General features: G+C 47.5%; 1 protein-coding gene and 1 long non-coding RNA gene across 5 annotated transcripts in view; both read left to right on the top strand.

Annotated features, from left to right (window-relative positions):
* dip2a (disco-interacting protein 2 homolog A) overlaps positions 1-21,644 on the top strand; it is a 275,105-nt gene that overhangs the window by 33,484 nt on the left and 219,977 nt on the right. The gene's annotated exons all lie outside the window — the stretch shown is intronic.
* On the top strand, positions 7,969-8,750 carry LOC139539134 (uncharacterized). Its single transcript, XR_011667874.1, has 2 exons — positions 7,969-8,281; positions 8,710-8,750. It is a non-coding gene; the product is annotated as an uncharacterized lncRNA (long non-coding RNA).

Here is a 21,644-nt window from a genome sequence, read left to right on the forward strand (position 1 = left end):
GGATTATAGCGTTTCCTCTGTCTCTAGGCTGTGGTTATGATCCTGTCATAGTGTTCACTGGGATTATAGCGTTTCCTCTGTCTCTAGGCTGTGGTTATGATCCTGTCATAGTGTTCCTTCCCTCAGTAATAAAATGCAAATGAATTACTTAAAAATCATACAATGTGATTTTCTGGATTTTTGTTTTAGATTCCGCCTCTCACAGTTGAAGTGTACCTATGATAAAAATTACAGACCTCTACATGCTTTGTAAGTAGGAAAACCTGCAAAATCGGCAGTGTATCAAATACTTGTTCTCCCCACTGTATATAACCTTAACCCTTTATTTAACCAGGTAGGCTAGTTGAGAACAAGTTCTCATTTACAACTGCGACCTGGCCAAGATAAAGCAAAGCAGTGCAACACAAACGACACAGTTACACATAAACAAATGTACAGTTAATAACACAATAGAAAAATCTATATACAGTGTGTGCAAATGTAGTAAGATTAGGGAGGTACGGCAATAAATAGGTCATAGAGGCGAAAGTATTACAATTTAGCATTAACACTGGAGTGATAGATGTGCAGATGATGATGTGCAAGTAGAGATACTGGGGTGCAGTAGAGCAACAACAACAACAACAAAATTACAATATGGGGATGAGATAGTTGGGTGGGCTGTGTACAGGTACAGTGATCGGTAAGCTGCTCTGACAGCTGATGCTTAAAGCTAGTGAGGGAGATATAAGTCTCCAGCTAAAGGTGATTTTTGCAATTTGTTCCAGTCATTGGCAGCAGAGAACTGGAAGGAAAGGCGGCCAAAGGAGGATTTGGCTTTGGGGATGACCAGTCAGATATACCTGCGTGTGCAACGGGTGGGTGCTGCTATGGTGACCAGTGAGCTGAGATAAGGCGGGGCTGTACCTAGCAGAGACTTGTAGATAACCTGTAGCCAGTGGGTTTGGTGACGAATATGAAGCGAGGGCCAGCCAACGAGAGCGTACAGGTCGCAATGGTGGGTAGTATATGGGGCTCTGGTGACAAAACAGATGTCACTGTGATAGACTGCATCCAATTTTCTGAGTAGAGTGTTGGAGGCTATTTTGTAAAGGACATCGCCGAAGTCAAGGCTCGGTAGGATAGTCAGTTTTGCGAGGATATGTTTGGCAGCATGAGTGAAGGAGGCTTTGTTGCGATATAGGAAGCCGATTCTAGATTTAACTTTGAATTGGAGATGTTTAATGTGAGTCTGGAAGGAGAGTTTACAGTCTTACCAGACACATTTACATTTACATTTAAGTTATTTAGCAGACGCTCTTATCCAGAGCGACTTACAAATTGGTGCATTCACCTTATGATATCCAGTGGAACAACCACTTTACAATAGTGCATCTAACTCATTAGACACCTAGGTATTTGTAGTTGTCCACATATTCTAAGTCAGAACTGTCCAGAGTAGTGATGCTGGACGGGCGGGCAGGTGGCTGGCTGGCTCGTTAGCTAACGTTATGTGACGTGTGTGAATTTACACTTTGTTTACCTAGCTAGGTACTTTGTTTACCTAACTAGCAACCTGTATGTCATAAGCTAAAGTGTACTGTTAGCTAGCTAGCTAATGTTAGCTGGTTGGCTCCCTAGCTGATGTTATTATTCGTATCCCAGAGCCGTGTGCTGTTCTAGTTAGAGACTAATGTAACCTAGCTAACATTGCACATGGTTGGTTAGCTCCCAGCACTGTGGTATTGTTGGCACTGTTCATTGTTGTTTAACTAGCTAACGTTAGCTGGCTGGCTCGTTAGCTAACGTTATGTGACGTGTGTACAACACCCATTGAATATGGCCGGTGTCAGTAAACGTCTGCATTAAAGCGTAATGAATTTGTTACCAGCAGAGCTGGTTAGGCTGTTTTCATGTTATCCAGAGGTAAACAAATCATCGGTCAGAGCGTCACGTGTGAGCTCTGGGTGGGGGTGGGGTTAAGGGGGAGGGTGTGAACGATGCTGAATGGGTGTAAACGTTCAAAGGCGATTTTCTCAAAAGTGAGTTTACAAGTTGATCAACTTTCACAGCAGAATTCCTTACCCAGTGTTCCTCAACTGCAGTGTGTGATATACCATTTTGTAGCTCTGAGTCTCTACTTTTATCCAATGTAAAAAACGGTTTCACATTTTGCAATATAAGACCGAATCCAGGTGCTGAGTCACAAATGTTAGCTCATGAATGAACCTAGCAGGCCTGTGGGATGAGGACAATATTACAATATTATACTAGTACAGAGAACCATAGAGGACAGAGCTGTTAGTTTGTTTCACCAGAGGACAGGACTCACCTCACCAGAGGACAAGACTCCTCAGACAGGTCTCACCTCACCAGAGGACAAGACTCCTCAGACAGGTCTCACCTCACCAGAGGACAGGACTCCTCAGACAGACCTCACCTCACCAGAGGACAGGACTCCTCAGACAGGTCTCACCTCACCAGAGGACAGGACTCCTCAGACAGACCTCACCTCACCAGAGGACAGAACTCCTCAGACAGGTCTCACCTCACCAGAGGACAGGACTCCTCAGACAGGTCTCACCTCACCAGAGGACAGGACTCCTCAGACAGGTCTCACCTCACCAGAGGACAGGACTCCTCAGACAGGTCTCACCTCACCAGAGGACAGGACTCCTCAGACAGGTCTCACCTCACCAGAGGACAGGACTCCTCAGACAGGTCTCACCTCACCAGAGGACAGAACTCCTCAGACAGGTCTCACCTCACCAGAGGACAGAACTCCTCAGAGGTCTCACCTCACCAGAGGACAGGACTGTTTGTCCTTCGTTTGACATCAGTACCCAGGATACATCAGAGAGTCATCTCACCAGTCAGAGTAAGGTCATGTATGATGTTACGACACCATGGGCAGTGGACTCGCTTTAACCCCGGCAGCTTCAAAGCCTGGACTGACCTTAAAAACCTTTTGAAGTCTGAATGATGGAAAACCTGCTGGGAGCCTAGACTATTTAGGTTCTCCTTCCCTACTGTGCCTGTTCAGTGATGCTCTACTTCATAGTAGAGCCCTAACCCATCTGATACTAGCAATGTGACCTAATTAATGACGTATTAACTAGGTCAGCTCCAGCTGGCAGCCTCTGTGATGTCATCATGATCATCAGTTTGTCTAAACAGCCCAATGATATTCCATCATGTCTCTTTTCCACTGCAAGGGTACAATCACAAGCCCAGGTCATTGGCCTTTCCTCTGTCTATCTGTGATAACAGTATAGGGGATACACCACTGTCTTGGCAGTGATAACAGTATAGGGGATACACCACTGTCTGGGCAGTGATAACAGTATAGGGGATACACCACTGTATTAATTTAGGCCTCTTTTTCTGCAATCTCAAAGCTACCTTTCCGTTTCTCTAATCCACTACCTACCTGCTTCCAAACTGGTACAGAACTAAAAGAGATGTCTGTCTGGATGTTGATGTTATGTAGGCCAGAGTAACTCGTTTTGGTTCTCAAATACTGCATCTGTGCTGCAGATCCTGTCTGGGCCCCAAATGGGACCTCTTAAGTGCACTACATTTGATCATAAGGTTCTGGTCTAAAGTAATGCACTATATAGGGGGTAGGGTGCCATTTGGCATTTACAGCTTGTGTAGAACCTGGCCTCAAGCCTCAGGCTACAGTAACAGAAAGATAGAGACCGATGACGAGAAGTTAAGTTTACATTCTGAAGGTCTACAATGAAGTCTACGTTCTGAAGGAAGTCTACATTCCAAGCATGACAGCTTAGACCTGTCAGGACTAGTGTTAGTTTTGGATCTTGATAGTCTGTGTTGGACAGTCTGTGTAGTTACTACAGAGTACAAAGGTTTGTGACTGACAACATTAGTAGGCTAATGCAGTCATTCTCTGTAGACGATCAGCTGTTCTGTTCTCTCAGTCTACAGTGCATTTGGAAAGTATTCAGACCCCTAGACTTTTTCCACATTTTATTACATTACAGCCTTAATCTAATGTTGATTTAAATTGTTTTTCCCCCCTCATCAATCTACACACTACCCTATAATGACATCACAATATCCCATAATGACATCACAATACCCTATAATGACGAAGCAAAAACAGTTTACTTTCCCCCCCGCTAATTTATTTACAAAAACATCACATTTACATAAGTATTCAGACCCTTTACTCAGTACTTTGTTGAAGCACCTTTGGCAGTGATTACAGCCTCAAGTCTTCTTGGGTATGACGCTACAAGCTTGGCACACCTGTATTTGGGTAGTTTCTCCCATTCTTCTCTGCAGAACCTCAAGCTCTGTCAGGTTGGATGGGAAGCGTTGCTGCACAGCTATTTTCAGGTCTCTCTAGAGATGTTCGAGTCTGGTCTCTGGCTGGGCCACTCAAAGACATTCAGAGACTTGTCCCGAAGCCACTCCTGTGTTGTCTTGGCTGTGTGCTTCGGGTCGTCCTGTTGGAACATGAACCTTCGCCCCAGTCTGAGGTCCTGTGTGCTCTGGAGCAAGTTTTCATCAATGATCTCTCTTTACTTTGCTCCGTTCATCTTTCCCTCGATTCTTACTAGTCTCCCAGTCCCTGCCGCTGAAAAATATCCCCACAGCATGATGATACTGCCACCGTGCTTTACTGTAGGGTTGGTGCCAGGTTTCCTTGAGACATGACGCTTGGCATTCAGGCCAAAAAGTAAAATCTTGGTTTCATCAGACCAGAGAATCTTGTTTTTAATGGTCTGAGAGTCTTTAGGTGCCTTTTGGCAAACTCCAAGCAGGCTGTCCAAGGAGTGGCTTCTGCCTGGTCACTCTACCATAAAGGCCTGATTGGTGGAGTGCTGCGGAGATGGTTGTCCTTCTGGAAGGTTCTCCTATCTCCACAGAGGAACTCTGGAGCTCTGTCAGAGTGACCATCAGGTTATTGGTCAATTCCCTGACCAAGGCCATTCTTCGCTGATTGCTCAGTTTGGCCGGGCAGCCAGCTCTCAGAGTCTTGGTGGTTCCAAACTTCTTCCATTTAAGAATGGTGGAGGCCACTGTGTTCTTGGGGACCTGAATTCTGCAATAATGTTTTGGTACCCTTCATCAGATCTGTGCCTCGACACAATCCTGTCTCGGAGCTCTACAATTCCTTCGACCTCACTGCTTGGTTTTTGCTCTGACATGCACTGTCAACTGTGGGACCTTATAGACAGGTCCCTTTCCAATTCATGTCCAATCAATTGAATTTACCACAGGTGGACTCCAATCAAGTTGTAGAAACCTCTCAAGGATGATCAATGGAAACAGGATGCACCTGAGGTCAACTTCGTGTCTCATAGCGAAGGGTCTGAATACTTATGTAAATAAGGTATTTTTGTCTTTCAATTTTTAATAAATTTGCAAAGATTTAAAAAAAATCGGCTTTCGCTTTGTCATCATGGTTTGTGTGTAGATTTCCATTCAAATGGTACCAAGAATATGCGCATCCTTGCTTCAGGTCCTGAGCTACAGGCAGTTGGATTTGAGTCATTTTAGGCAAATTGGGGAAAAAAGGGTCGACCCTTAAGAGACAAGGTCTTTTTTTGCCTCCGTGAACTTTTTCTCCCTGTTCCCAAAAGCGTTTGGCGATTGGCGTGTAAGCTATTAAGTTACATCCTTAAGCTTAGACTAATGCCAGACAGCTTAAAATAATGAAAGAACTTAGCCTATACATATGAAGAATGATCCATTTATTTATAGATTTTGTCTCCCTCACACAGCCACACACCATCTCTTTCTCTCTCAGATTAAAACACATACACACACACCCTGCCCCCCCCTCTGCCTGGTGGAGATGCCTCTCCTCCCTAACCTGTCTAGCCAGAGGAACTGGTTTGTGTGCTGATGTGTAACTGACTGTCTGAACTGAAGGACTGACTGGAGCGCTGGTGTTAGGATCTGACTGGAGCACTAGTGTTAGGATCTGACTGGAGCACTAGTGTTAGGATCTGACTGGAGCACTAGTGTTAGGATCTGACTGGAGCACTAGTGTTAGGATCTGACTGGAGCACTAGTGTTAGGATCTGACTGGAGCACTAGTGTTAGGATCTGACTGGAGCGCTGGTGTTAGGATCTGACTGGAGCACTAGTGTTAGGATCTGACTGGAGCACTAGTGTTAGGATCTGACTGGAGCACTGGTGTTAGGATCTGACTGGAGCACTAGTGTTAGGATCTGACTGGAGCACTAGTGTTAGGATCTGACTGGAGCACTAGTGTTAGGATCTGACTGGAGCACTGGTGTTAGGATCTGACTGGAGCACAGACTGGTGTTAGGATCTGACTGGAGCACAGACTGGTGTTAGGATCTGACTGGAGCACAGACTGGTGTTAAGATCTGACTGGAGCACTGGTGTTAGGATCTGACTGGAGCGCTAGTGTTAGGATCTGACTGGAGCACTAGTGTTAGGATCTGACTGGAGCACAGACTGGTGTTAGGATCTGACTGGAGCGCTGGTGTTAGGATCTGACTGGAGCGCTGGTGTTAGGATCTGACTGGAGCGCTGGTGTTAGGATCTGACTGGAGCACTAGTGTTAGGATCTGACTGGAGCGCTAGTGTTAGGATCTGACTGGAGCGCTAGTGTTAGGATCTGACTGGAGCGCTGGTGTTAGGATCTGACTGGAGCACAGACTGGTGTTAGGATCTGACTGGAGCGCTGGTGTTAGGATCTGACTGGAGCGCTGGTGTTAGGATCTGACTGGAGCACAGACTGGTGTTAGGATCTGACTGGAGCGCTGGTGTTAGGATCTGACTGGAGCGCTGGTGTTAGGATCTGACTGGAGCACTAGTGTTAGGATCTGACTGGAGCGCTGGTGTTAGGATCTGACTGGAGCACAGACTGGTGTTAGGATCTGACTGGAGCGCTGGTGTTAGGATCTGACTGGAGCGCTGGTGTTAGGATCTGACTGGAGCGCTAGTGTTAGGATCTGACTGGAGCACTAGTGTTAGGATCTGACTGGAGCGCTGGTGTTAGGATCTGACTGGAGCGCTAGTGTTAGGATCTGACTGGAGCGCTGGTGTTAGGATCTGACTGGAGCGCTAGTGTTAGGATCTGACTGGAGCACTAGTGTTAGGATCTGACTGGAGCACTAGTGTTAGGATCTGACTGGAGCGCTGGTGTTAGGATCTGACTGGAGCACAGACTGGTGTTAGGATCTGACTGGAGCACAGACTGGTGTTAGGATCTGACTGGAGCACAGACTGGTGTTAGGATCTGACTGGAGCGCTGGTGTTAGGATCTGACTGGAGCACTAGTGTTAGGATCTGACTGGAGCGCTGGTGTTAGGATCTGACTGGAGCGCTAGTGTTAGGATCTGACTGGAGCGCTGGTGTTAGGATCTGACTGGAGCACTAGTGTTAGGATCTGACTGGAGCACTAGTGTTAGGATCTGACTGGAGCGCTGGTGTTAGGATCTGACTGGAGCGCTAGTGTTAGGATCTGACTGGAGCACTAGTGTTAGGATCTGACTGGAGCACTAGTGTTAGGATCTGACTGGAGCACTGGTGTTAGGATCTGACTGGAGCACTGGTGTTAGGATCTGACTGGAGCGCTGGTGTTAGGATCTGACTGGAGCACTAGTGTTAGGATCTGACTGGAGCACTAGTGTTAGGATCTGACTGGAGCACTAGTGTTAGGATCTGACTGGAGCACTAGTGTTAGGATCTGACTGGAGCACTAGTGTTAGGATCTGACTGGAGCACTAGTGTTAGGATCTGACTGGAGCACTAGTGTTAGGATCTGACTGGAGCACTAGTGTTAGGATCTGACTGGAGCACTAGTGTTAGGATCTGACTGGAGCGCCGGTGTTAGGATCTGACTGGAGCACTAGTGTTAGGATCTGACTGGAGCGCTAGTGTTAGGATCTGACTGGAGCACTAGTGTTAGGATCTGACTGGAGCGCTAGTGTTAGGATCTGACTGGAGCGCTAGTGTTAGGATCTGACTGGAGCACTAGTGTTAGGATCTGACTGGAGCGCCGGTGTTAGGATCTGACTGGAGCACTAGTGTTAGGATCTGACTGGAGCACTAGTGTGCTGCCATACTGTTAGAAGGTAACAGATTATTTTATTACAATAGTTAAAATGGATTTTCATTGTGTTTCATGATGTTATTTGCCCCCTAGTGGAGCTTTCTGGTACTTAGAGTGTACACAAACAGGAAGTAGAGAATTCGTTCTGCACGCTTAGAAGCAGCTAAAAACAACGCTACGGTGCAGGTCTTTCAGTGTAGTTATTTCTTGTCACGCTTCAGCCTTGGAAAATATTTGTTTGTAAGTTCGATTCAAGCATTTAGCTAATGATGATAATCTTGTTATTGATAGAGTTTCTTACATATCAATGTTGGTTGGTTGCATTTACTCACAAATTGCAATGCCTTTCATGTATGATGTTAGCTGTATTACTTTGCTCGTGCGTCATACAAACGAATTGTAAAATATACAATACTGTATTTTTGTTACTGTTTCTAGTGTAATATGCCTTGTTATTCTACATAGATGGTTGTACATTATTAGAGTAATGAAAGGAGTTAGTCAATTACCATATGAGAAAGCAATTAGCTATATGGTTTGGCATCATGCCAGATGCATGGTACCGTAGCACGTGCTTTGTATTCATGCAACTTCAAATGTATAATGTACAGCTACAGTATGTTGGTGTGAATTGAATACTAAAGTATATTCTTTTCTGTGTTTTGCAGTTTTACAACATAAACGTTTACAATATATTCATTCAAGAAAAGTTACGCCTTGGGAGTTTTATTGAAGACTTAGTTGTTAGCTATCTGTCTAGTTTTGCATGGGAACGCAACTCAAGGGCAGAATATGGAGCACTAGTGTTAGGATCTGACTGGAGCGCCGGTGTTAGGATCTGACTGGAGCACAGAGCACTATTCTATTGGCTGCATTAAACGAACTTGCGTTCCTCTTAGAATAGTCTATTGGTATAAGAAATGCAAAATAAATTATGTCCAGCAAGCTATTCTAGTCTAGCCTTTCCTGCATTGGACTCCTATACCTAAGGAGCATTTTTTTATTGAGGCCAGCGGAACACAGGTGCGTATTGCGCAAGTTAAAGAGGCTGATGGATCCTCCTCGTTTTAGTAGAGGCCATCACTCTGTTTTCTCACGCAGTTGCATAGCCTGTAGAAATGTTACCCAACATGAGCTCATAGTCTCGTGAAGTTTTTGATTAGGTTTTTGATTACATTTGCGTTGTCAGTGATTAGTGGGACAATAGATTGCTGAGAACCAGGCAGGTAGCACGTTGGGTAGGCTACGAATGACCAGCAGCAGCATCAGAGCTTAGAGTAGTCTAATTACCGTGACTAAACGGCCACGTGAAATTTGATTGCCATGTGGCGGTAACAGCCCTAAACATACCTAACTACCGCCTAACTACCTACCTACCTACTTACCACCCTACCTACCTAGAGTGCATTCAGAAAGTATTCAGACACCTCTTTTTCCACGTTACGTTACAGCCTTAAGTACCCACCTACCACGCTGCTTAAGTACCCACCTACCACGCTGCTTAAGTACCCACCTACCACGCTGCTTAAGTACCTACCTACCACGCTGCTTAAGTACCTACCTACCACGCTGCTTAAGTACCTACCTACCACGCTGCTTAAGTACCTACCTACCACGCTGCTTAAGTACCTACCTACCACGCTGCTTAAGTACCTACCTACCACGCTGCTTAAGTACCTACCTACCACGCTGCTTAAGTACCTACCTACCACGCTGCTTAAGTACCTACCTACCACGCTGCTTAAGTACCTACCTACCACGCTGCTTAGGGACCCATCTACCACGCTGCTTAGGGACCCACCTACCACGCTGCTTAGGGACCCACCTACCACGCTGCTTAGGGACCCACCTACCACGCTGCTTAGGGACCCACCTACCACGCTGCTTAGGGACCCACCTACCACGCTGCTTAGGGACCCACCTACCACGCTGCTTAGGGACCCACCTACCACGCTGCTTAGGGACCCACCTACCACGCTGCTTAAGTACCCACCTACCACGCTGCTTAGGTACCCACCTACCACGCTGCTTAGGTACCCACCTACCACGCTGCTTAGGTACCCACCTACCACGCTGCTTAGGTACCCACCTACCCCGCTGCTTAGGTACCCACCTATCTACCACCCGACCTACCTACCTTCCCTGGAAGTGTCTGCTTATGTAACGAGATGTAATGAAACATCGTACGCTATAGTGACACACTGGCCCTCTATTTGTCACTGTGCGTGTGTAGCTTCCCTCCAACAGGAAGGAGATAGGAAACAAAGAACCCACTTCCTGTGGAGCGGCCAACATTCCCCACAATGGAGCAGGAAGCGCCTGGCAACCACAGTGGAGGAGTGTTGGAGGAGAGAAAGCAGTCTCTTTCCATCTCCCCCTTCCCTTCCCCTCCTCTCATCACACCATCTCTCTTATCCTCTCTCTCTCTTCACCCCCTCTCCTCTCTCTCTCTTCACCTCCTCTCTCTCTCTTCACCTCCTCTCTCTCTCTTCACCTCCTCTCTCTCTCTTCACCCCCTCTCCTCTCTCTCTCTTCACCCCCTCTCCTCCCTCTCTCTTCACCCCCTCTCTTCACCCCCTCTCCCCTCTCTTCCCCTCTCTCTTATCCTCTCTCTCTCTTCACCCCCTCTCTCCTCTCTCTTCTCTCTCTCCTCTCTTCCCCTCTCTCTCTTCCCCCTCTCTCTCTTCCCCCTCTCTCTCTTCCCCCTCTCTCTCTTCCCCCTCTCTCTCTTCCCCCTCTCTCTCTTCCCCCTCTCTCTCTTTCCATTCTATAGTTCTTGTTTCTCAGATCCGTGTGTGTTATTCCAGCAGAACAATAGACCGTCTTTCCTCTCTCCCCTCCTTATTTATGGCCAGTTTGGGGCCTGCAGCTTGTGAGTAGTTAAGTTATTTAAATGTATTCTATCAATGAAGCCAGTAATCAATCTTCCTCAGCCCATTCACTGCCTGTGTCAACCATCCCAGGTGAAGCCCACTGCTGTCACCATGGGTAACCTCTGCCTGGCCTTTGCCATGTCTCCAAGACAACGGGGAACTGGGGAGGAACTAGGCTTGTGTTCCAATGGTGCCCTATTGCCTATCTTTACCAGAGCTATAGGGGTCCTAGTCTACAGTATTATCTATAGTGCACTACTGTTGACCACAGCTATAGGGGTCCTAGTCTACAGTATTATCTATAGTGCACTACTGTTGACCACAGCTATAGGGGTCCTAGTCTACAGTATTATCTATAGTGCACTACTGTTGACCACAGCTATAGGGGTCCTAGTCTACAGTATTATCTATAGTGCACTACTGTTGACCACAGCTATAGGGGTCCTAGTCTAAAGTAGTGCACTACAGACATGCCAACATGCACACATTTTGCGTACCAATTTCTCAATTCTCTGTCCATGTACCCACGTACGAGATCCCAGTTAAAAGTACGCAGAAAGAACAGGGCCTGATTTTTATTTTATTTTTAAAATATTTTTTTAAACATTTGAATAAAAAGTAAATCCTCTGAGTAAATGTAACATCCTGATTCTCGAGCTGCAACACAAGGACATGTACGGAGTTTATACTATATAATATATATATAATACCCGGTGTCTGCCCCTCCTGTTGTGATGCTGAGTTTTCTGACTGTCAGCTATAGGTAAATACAGGGACAACTCCCTTTTCCACTCTGTGTGTTGTGGGAAGGTAAACACAGGGACAACTCCCTTTTACACTCTGTGTGTTGTGGGAAGGTAAACACAGGGACAACTCCCTTTTCCACTCTGTTTGTTGTGGGAAGGTAAACACAGGGACAATTCCCTTTTCCACTCTGTGTGTTGTGGGAAGGTAAACACAGGGACAACTCCCTTTTTACACTCTGTGTGTTGTGGGAAGGTAAACACAGGGACAACTCCCTTTTACACTCTGTGTGTTGTGGGAAGGTAAACACAGGGACAACTCCCTTTTACACTCTGTGTGTTGTGGGAAGGTAAACACAGGGACAACTCCCTTTTACACTCTGTGTGTTGTGGGAAGGTAAACACAGGGACAACTCCCTTTTACACTCTGTGTGTTGTGGGAAGGTAAACACAGGGACAACTCCCTTTTCCACTCTGTGTGTTGTGGGAAGGTAAACACAGGGACAACTCCCTTTTACACTCTGTGTGTTGTGGGAAGGTAAACACAGGGACAACTCCCTTTTACACTCTGTGTGTTGTGGGAAGGTAAACACAGGGACAACTCCCTTTTACACTCTGTGTGTTGTGGGAAGGTAAACACAGGGACAACTCCCTTTTCCACTCTGTTTGTTGTGGGAAGGTAAACACAGGGACAATTCCCTTTTCCACTCTGTGTGTTGTGGGAAGGTAAACACAGGGACAACTCCCTTTTACACTCTGTGTGTTGTGGGAAGGTAAACACAGGGACAACTCCCTTTTACACTCTGTGTGTTGTGGGAAGGTAAACACAGGGACAACTCCCTTTTACACTCTGTGTGTTGTGGGAAGGTAAACACAGGGACAACTCCCTTTTACACTCTGTGTGTTGTGGGAAGGTAAACACAGGGACAACTCCCTTTTACACTCTGTGTGTTGTGGGAAGGTAAACACAGGGACAACTCCCTTTTACACTCTGTGTGTTGTGGGAAGGTAAACACAGGGACAACTCCCTTTTCCACTCTGTGTGTTGTGGGAAGGTAAACACAGGGACAACTCCCTTTTCCACTCTGTGTGTTGTGGGAAGGTAAACACAGGGACAACTCCCTTTTACACTCTGTGTGTTGTGGGAAGGTAAACACAGGGACAACTCCCTTTTACACTCTGTGTGTTGTGGGAAGGTAAACACAGGGACAACTCCCTTTTACACTCTGTGTGTTGTGGGAAGGTAAACACAGGGACAACTCCCTTTTACACTCTGTGTGTTGTGGGAAGGTAAACACAGGGACAACTCCCTTTTACACTCTGTGTGTTGTGGGAAGGTAAACACAGGGACAACTCCCTTTTACACTCTGTGTGTTGTGGGAAGGTAAACACAGGGACAACTCCCTTTTACACTCTGTGTGTTGTGGGAAGGTAAACACAGGGACAACTCCCTTTTACACTCTGTGTGTTGTGGGAAGGTAAACACAGGGACAACTCCCTTTTACACTCTGTGTGTTGTGGGAAGGTAAACACAGGGACAACTCCCTTTTACACTCTGTGTGTTGTGGGAAGGTAAACACAGGGACAACTCCCTTTTACACTCTGTGTGTTGTGGGAAGGTAAACACAGGGACAACTACCTTTTCAACTCCTACGCCTACTGAACAGCGGTCGGGTTCCCTTTGCGGTAGCCTACTGAACAGCGGTCGGGTTCCCTTTGCGGTAGCCTACTGAACAGCGGTCGGGTTCCCTTTGCGGTAGCCTACTGAACAGCGGTCGGGTTCCCTTTGCGGTAGCCTACTGAACAGCGGTCGGGTTCCCTTTGCGGTAGCCTACTGAACAGCGGTCGGGTTCCCTTTGCGGTAGCCTACTGAACAGCGGTCGGGTTCCCTTTGCGGTAGCCTACTGAACAGCGGTCGGGTTCCCTTTGCGGTAGCCTACTGAACAGCGGTCGGGTTATAATAATTGGGGAATCATCCAAAGTGATACGCTACTACGCCAAGTCTTTCCTGAACCACCAGTCATAAGCTTTAAGAGATGTCCTACCCTAAATGACAAATTAGTCCACAGTTATCTTCCGGGTGACTCTCAAAAAACTTGGCTTGACCACAAACCCAAGGGCTCTTTTAAATGTTACCAGTGCAACCATTGCAGTAATATTGCACAGAAAAAGTATTTTGTTGACACAGCTTCTAAAATGGAGTATTACCTCAAGCATTTTATTAACTGCAAAACCACTCATGTCATCTATAGACTGGAATGTCCACAGTGCAAGGTGTTCTACATTGGACGGACAAAGAGACGCCTTCAAGATCGCTTGGCGGAACACAAGTACGCCATACGGGTAGGCAATGAAGACTACCCCATGGCAAGGCACTACAAGTCCTTACACCATGGTAACCCTGCCTCCCTACAAGCTATGGGTATTGATCATGTTCCGGCCTCTATTAGAAAAGGGGACCGTCTTAAACAGTTAAACCAAAGGGAAAGTTTTTGGATTTACAAACTACAGGCCACTAAGTACCCTGGTTTAAATGAAGATATGGATTTCTCACCCTTCCTGTAGGGTCGTGATGGGTCCATTTGCTGTCATCTAGTGGACATTTTGCTTAATTGCCCTCTAGCTATGTTTGGACTGTTGTTCATGTTTTGCTGTGGTCTGGAGTACTGTGGAATATATTGCTTTCTTGTTCTGGACACTTCTCCCAGTCATGGTTAGGGTTGGAACTGCCTCTCTGGGTGTTCTGATGCTTCTAGTTTGGAGTTGTATGCTCATGACAACATAGCTACAGTATTTCACCTTTTCATGTGTATATTATTGCTTACTAGGTGTGTCCAATTTGGTAACCACTCCCTCTTCTAATTAGGGCTAATTGGAAAAGCCTTTCAAAAGAGGACATTGTATTCTCTTTTTTCTGTACTCCCTGACGAAGGCCATGCAGCCGAAACGCGTCGGTTTTTAAACAACTTTGTTTCTATTGAACATGCCATACTAATAAAGGCATTTTAATTAATTATATGAAGAGTGCCTTGGTCCTCCTTTCTTTTTGATGACCAATTTACACCTTTTACCAAAGAGCACCTTCTATCTACCAAAATATACTATAGTGTACCTTAGTAGCGCTTCCCTTCCTCCTCTTTCTAGCGGTCGGGTTCCCTTTGCGGTCTGTGTCGATGCGATCATTTGTTTTTAGGTTTTCAAAATGATTTTGCTTTTAGTGTTGATTAGGAAACGTGTCTAAAAAGCCAATACTCAAAAACAGCGAGCGCACGAGCGTGCGTGGGAAAGAGAACACCAATTGGGTGGGGGTGGGTGGGTGCTCAGTGTAGCGTGGAGAGGAGGCCTGAAGCCAGCGGCACATGCTAGAAGTGTTTTAGTCAACACTGAACTATCTCTGTCAGATGCGCTGGGCTTACAGGAACAATACCTGTGTCAGAGAGAGGCAGAGGGAAACGGAGAGGCAGAGGGAGGCCATCCGAGCGCCAGCCAGTCAGCCCTCAGTCAGCCCCAGGGGAGTGATATTTTAGCTGGCCTCACAGCTTCAAAGACGACCTCTTTCTCTCAGTCCAGCATTCCACAACCTTCAAAATAATGATCTAGATTTCTCAGCTCCAGCACTCTAAAGCCAGGTGCTAAAGCTGGAGATGTATTATCAGATGCATATAAAGTGTCGCAAATAATTGCTGTATGGTAGCAGACAGTATTGGAACTGTTTGAGTCATGTGAATGGCGCCAGCATGGAGAGTATAGGAGACGAGGTCTCCTAACAGCAGAGAACGGTGCCAGCATGGAGAGTATGTGGAGACGAGGTCTCCTAACAGCAGAGAACGGCGCCAGCATGGAGAGTATGGGAGACGAGGTCTCCTAACAGCAGAGAACGGTGCCAGTATGGGAGACGAGGTCTCCTAACAGCAGAGAATGGTGCCAGCATGGAGAGTATGGGAGACGAGGTCTCCTAACAGCATGGGGAGTATGGGAGACGAGGTTTCCTAACAGCAGGGAGAGTATGGGAGACGAGGTCTCCTAACAGCAGGGGGAGTATGGGAGACGAGGTCTCCTAACAGCAGGGGGAGTATGGGAGACGAGGTCTCCTAACAGCAGGGGGAGTATGGGAGACGAGGTCTCCTAACAGCAGGGGGAGTATGGGAGACAAGGTCTCCTAACAGCAGAGAATGGCGCCAGCATGGAGAGTATGGGAGACGAGGTCTCCTAACAGCAGGGGGAGTATGGGAGACGAGGTCTCCTAACAGCAGAGAACGGTGCCAGTATGGGAGACGAGGTCTCCTAACAGCAGAGAACGGTGCCAGTATGGGAGACGAGGTCTCCTAACAGCAGGGGGAGTATGGGAGACGAGGTCTCCTAACAGCAGAGAGAGTATGGGAGACGAGGTCTCCTAACAGCAGAGGGTCTGGCTGCTACTTTAGTTCCCACAACTATTTCCACAGGAAGGTGTTTCTCCAGGAAATGCCATGAAGCTGGCAGAGCAGTGTGAAAACAGGAGTCCGGGTGTGATGGAGAACTCTCATATCAGCCTATTATATTACAGTTATTACAGACCTATACATGGACAAACCTCTGTGATCATGTCTAGTACGTAATGCCTCTCCACAACTCTAGGTTCTGCAAAGCCAGGTCTTTTCCATGGGTGAATAAATACTAACTTGATGCTGGTATTTAAGAACAGTTTTTGTTCTACAACATGGTTGTAGAGCTTTATACGTCTACACAGGACCCCATGGTGTCTGTAGTCGTCCCCCGTCCCCAGTCCTCTCTCAGGCCACGGGAACAACAATAATAACTATAATAAGGAAGTCTCGAAGTTGTGCTAACCTGAGTTAGAAAACCTCATGAGAAGCTTCAATGCTGGAGCCAAGACCGCAAGCTGTGTAAGCCGCGCTCGACGAGCTGCGTAGGCCGCGCTCGGCGAGCTGCGTAGGGCCATAAGCTCCTGGTGGCCGGTAATTTTAATGCTGGGAATCTGAGATCTGTTTTATCTGATTTTTACCTGCACGTCTCCTGTGCATCTAGAGGCAAAACAACTCTCAATCACCTTTACTCCACACACAGAGAGACACATACAAAGCTCTTCCTTGCCCTCCATTTGACAAATCTGACCATAACTCTATCCTCCTGATTCCTGCTTTACAAGCAAAAACTGAAACGGGAAGTACCAGTGACACACTCAATACGGAAGTTGTCCGATGAATCGAATACTAACCTACAGGATGGTTTCACTAGCACTGATTGGAATATGTTCCTGGCTTCATCCGATGACATTGAGGAGTTTACCTCATCAGTCACCGGCTTCATTAATAAGTGCATCGATGACATAGTCTCCACAGTGACTGTACATACATATCACAACCAGAAGCCATGGATTACAGGCAACATCCGCACCGAGCTAAAGGCAAGAGCTGCCGCTTTCAAGGAGAAGGACACCAATACTGACGCTTATAAGAATTCCTGCTATGCCCTCAGACGAATCCTCAAACAGGCAAAGTGTCAATACAGGACTAAGATTAAATCCTACTACACCGGCTCTGACGCATGTCGGATGTAGCAGGGCTTGCAAACTATCATCGATTAAGAAAGGAAACCCAGCCGCGAGCTGCCCAGTAACGCCGGCCTACCAGACGAGCTAAATTCCCTTTTATGCTCGCTTCAAGAAAAAAAACGAATCACTGAACCATGCACGAGAGCACCAGCCGTTCCGGACGACAACATTCACAAAGCCGCTGGCCAGATGAATTACCAGGACACGTACTCAGAGAGCATTCGCTAACCAGCTAGCAAGTGTCTTCAGGGACATTTTTTTTCAACCTCTCACTCACCCAGTCTGTAATACCCACATGTTTCAAGTAGTCCACCATAGTCCCTGTGCCCAAGAACGCCATGGTAACCTGTCTAAATAACTATCGCCCCGTAGCACTCACATCTGTAGCCATGAAATGCTTTGAAAGGCTGGTCATGTCTCACATCAACCACATCATCCCAGACACCCTGGACCCATTCCAATTCGCATACTGCCCAAACAGATCCACAGATGACACAGTCTCTATTGCACTCCACACTGCCCTTTCCCACCTGGACAAAAGGAACACTTACACGAGAATACTGTTCATTGACTTCAGTTCAGCGTTCAACACCATAGTGCCCTCCAAACTCATCACTAGCTCGGGACCCTGGGATTAAACACCTCCCTCTGCAATTGGATACCATACTTTTTGACGGGCCGCCCCCAGGTGGTGAGGGTAGGCAACAACACATCCGCCACGCTGACCCTCAACACGGGGTCCCCTCAGAGTGGGTGCTGTACTCCCTGTTTAACCACGACTGTGTCCGCACACAACTCCAACACCCTCATTAAGTTTGCTGACGACACAACGATGGTAGGCCTGATCTCCGATGACGATGAGACAGCCTATAGGGAGGAGGTCAGCGTGACAACAACCTCTCCCTCAACGTGAGCAAGACAAAAAACATCACTAAGGATCTATCATGGTCCAAACACACTAACACAGTCGTGAAGAGGGCATGGGCCCTCAGATCCTCAACGTTCTACAGCTGCACCATCGAGAGCATCTTGACTGCAACTGCTCCGCATCCGACCACAAGGCGCTACAGAGGGTGGTGAGTACGGTCCAGTACATCACTGGGGCCAAGCTTCCTGCCATCCAGGACCTCTATACCAGGCGGTGTCAGAGGAAGGCCCTAAACATTTTTAAAGACTCCAGCCACCCTAGTCATCAACTGTTTTCTCTGCTATCGCACGGCAAGCAGTCCCAGAGCGCCAAGTCTAGGTCCAAAAGGCTCCTGAACAGCTTCTACCCCAAAGCCATAAGACTGCTGAACAGTTGATTAAACGGTTACCCGGAATTTCTTCTTTTCACCCCCTACCTCCATGTACGTAGTACTTCAGTCAATCACCTAACCTCCATGTACATATTACCTCAATCACCCCAACGACCTCTTTCCCCAGTACACTGACTCGGTACCGGGACTCCTTGTATATAGCCTGTATGTAGCCTCATTACTTTTTATTTGATTGTTTTACTATTTAATTTTGACCTATTTGTTAATTTACTTTTTAACTGGGAAAGAGCTTGTCAGTTAGCATTTCACAGTAAAGTCCACTTGTTGTAGTCGGCGTTTGTAACATAACATTTAAATACTTTTGCGGTCACAGCAGGATCACACTTAGGTCCAGGTTCATACAGTCATGAATCTGTCAAGGCAGGCTTCATCAGTCACTCGGTCATGCTCTCTCAGCATTCTGATGTCTTAAAGGAACAGACTTCATCAGTCACTCGGTCATGCTCTCTCAGCATTCTGATGTCTTAAAGGAACAGACTTCATCAGTCACTCGGTCATGCTCTCTCAGCATTCTGATGTCTTAAAGGAACAGAAAGATTTTCCAGGAAACAGCTGACTAGAGTCTGTTACCTAGCCTCCGTGTCTCTCTGGATTTATAATAATATACCATTTGGCAGATGCTTTTATCCAAAGCGACTTAGTCATGCGTGAATGTTTGCTTTGGTTAAGGATACATTTTTTGTTTGTAATAGAACGTTAGTTTTCTGTATCTAGGCTAAATGGTCCCAGTGATTAATGACACATTCCAGTTTGAGAGGAGGAGGTGGAGCAGGAAAAAGATTAGCTTCTGGTCTCATTAAGAGGACAACACACCACCCGGGGTGAGGCTCAGATGGGGTGTTGATGGGCTGAGGGGAGGAGGGGCCAATGCCATCCTGCCTCTCAATATAAAGCCCTCCGTAAATGTCAGTACGATGCCCTGACAGATATCTGCTCTTCCTTCACCTAGCCACCAAGCCCACAGTTGCCCCAGCCAGATGGATCTGTGAATGGGCTGGAGGAGAGGCTGGACCAGCAGTGTGGATAGGGACTGACAGTGACTAATAGAGACATGTTGGGGAGATGAGAGAGGAGGGGAAGGAAGGAAGGAGGAGAGGAAGGAAGGAAGGAGGAGAGGGTGATTCCCAGGAAGGGGTAGTGAGGCGTGGCGCTGACTGGAGAAACTGCATGTACCTCTGGTGTCCTCTGTTGGTGGCTCTGACACGTCACAGCATGTACCTCTGGTGCCCTCTGTTGGTGGCTCTGACACGTCACAGCATGTACCTCTGGTGCCCTCTGTTGGTGGCTCTGACACGTCACAGCATGTACCTCTGGTGCCCTCTGTTGGTGGCTCTGACACGTCACAGCATGTACCTCTGGTGCCCTCTGTTGGTGGCTCTGACACGTCACAGCATGTACCTCTGGTGCCCTCTGTTGGTGGCTCTGACACGTCACAGCATGTACCTCTGGTGCCCTCTGTTGGTGGCTCTGACACGTCACAGCATGTACCTCTGGTGCCCTCTGTTGGTGGCTCTGACACGTCACAGCATGTACCTCTGGTGCCCTCTGTTGGTGGCTCTGACACGTCACAGCATGTACCTCTGGTGCCCTCTGTTGGTGGCTCTGACACGTCACAGCATGTACCTCTGGTGCCCTCTGTTGGTGGCTCTGACACGTCACAGCATGTACCTCTGGTGCCCTCTGTTGGTGGCTCTGACACATCACAGCATGTACCTCTGGTGCCCTCTGTTGGTGGCTCTGACACGTCACAGCATGTACCTCTGGTGCCCTCTGTTGGTGGCTCTGACACGTCACAGCATGTACCTCTGGTGCCCTCTGTTGGTGGCTCTGACACGTCACAGCATGTACCTCTGGTGCCCTCTGTTGGTGGCTCTGACACGTCACAGCATGTACCTCTGGTGCCCTCTGTTGGTGGCTCTGACACGTCACAGCATGTACCTCTGGTGCCCTCTGTTGGTGGCTCTGACACATCACAGCATGTACCTCTGGTGCCCTCTGTTGGTGGCTCTGACACGTCACAGCATGTACCTCTGGTGCCCTCTGTTGGTGGCTCTGACACGTCACAGCATGTACCTCTGGTGCCCTCTGTTGGTGGCTCTGACACATCACAGCATGTACCTCTGGTGCCCTCTGTTGGTGGCTCTGACACGTCACAGCATGTACCTCTGGTGCCCTCTGTTGGTGGCTCTGACACATCACAGCATGTACCTCTGGTGCCCTCTGTTGGTGGCTCTGACACATCACAGCATGTACCTCTGGTGCCCTCTGTTGGTGGCTCTGACACGTCACAGCATGTACCTCTGGTGCCCTCTGTTGGTGGCTCTGACACGTCACAGCATGTACCTCTGGTGCCCTCTGTTGGTGGCTCTGACACGTCACAGCATGTACCTCTGGTGCCCTCTGTTGGTGGCTCTGACACGTCACAGCATGTACCTCTGGTGCCCTCTGTTGGTGGCTCTGACACGTCACAGCATGTACCTCTGGTGCCCTCTGTTGGTGGCTCTGACACGTCACAGCATGTACCTCTGGTGCCCTCTGTTGGTGGCTCTGACACATCACAGCATGTACCTCTGGTGCCCTCTGTTGGTGGCTCTGACACATCACAGCATGTACCTCTGGTGCCCTCTGTTGGTGGCTCTGACACATCACAGCATGTACCTCTGGTGCCCTCTGTTGGTGGCTCTGACACATCACAGCATCAGCTGGACTTGGTTCTTTGATTTTCAGTGTCATGTTAGTGCTAGACGTCCCGTCAGCGGGACACCTGTTGACAACATCCGGTGAAACTGGAGGGCGCGCAATTCATATAAATGATCATAATATTAAAAATTTATGAACATACAAGTATCTTATCGGTTAAAACCTTATTCTTGGTCATCTAACTGCATTGTCTGATTTACAATAGGCTTTACAGTGAAAGCATACCATGCGATTGAGGTGATGAAGCATACTTAATGAGCTGTAACCGAAAAACCACTGGCATTTAGAAAGTTTGAGTTGAGGGAGAAAGTGTGGTTTAAACAAGTATTATTAGCATTAAGTATCTTGCTAGCTGGATCAAATTAACCTCGTTAGCTAGCCAGTGAAATGTTGAGCAACATTAGCCTATTTATC

The sequence above is a fragment of the Salvelinus alpinus genome, chromosome 14 (genome assembly GCF_045679555.1).
Source record: "Salvelinus alpinus chromosome 14, SLU_Salpinus.1, whole genome shotgun sequence".
Taxonomy (NCBI): Eukaryota; Metazoa; Chordata; class Actinopteri; order Salmoniformes; family Salmonidae; genus Salvelinus; species Salvelinus alpinus.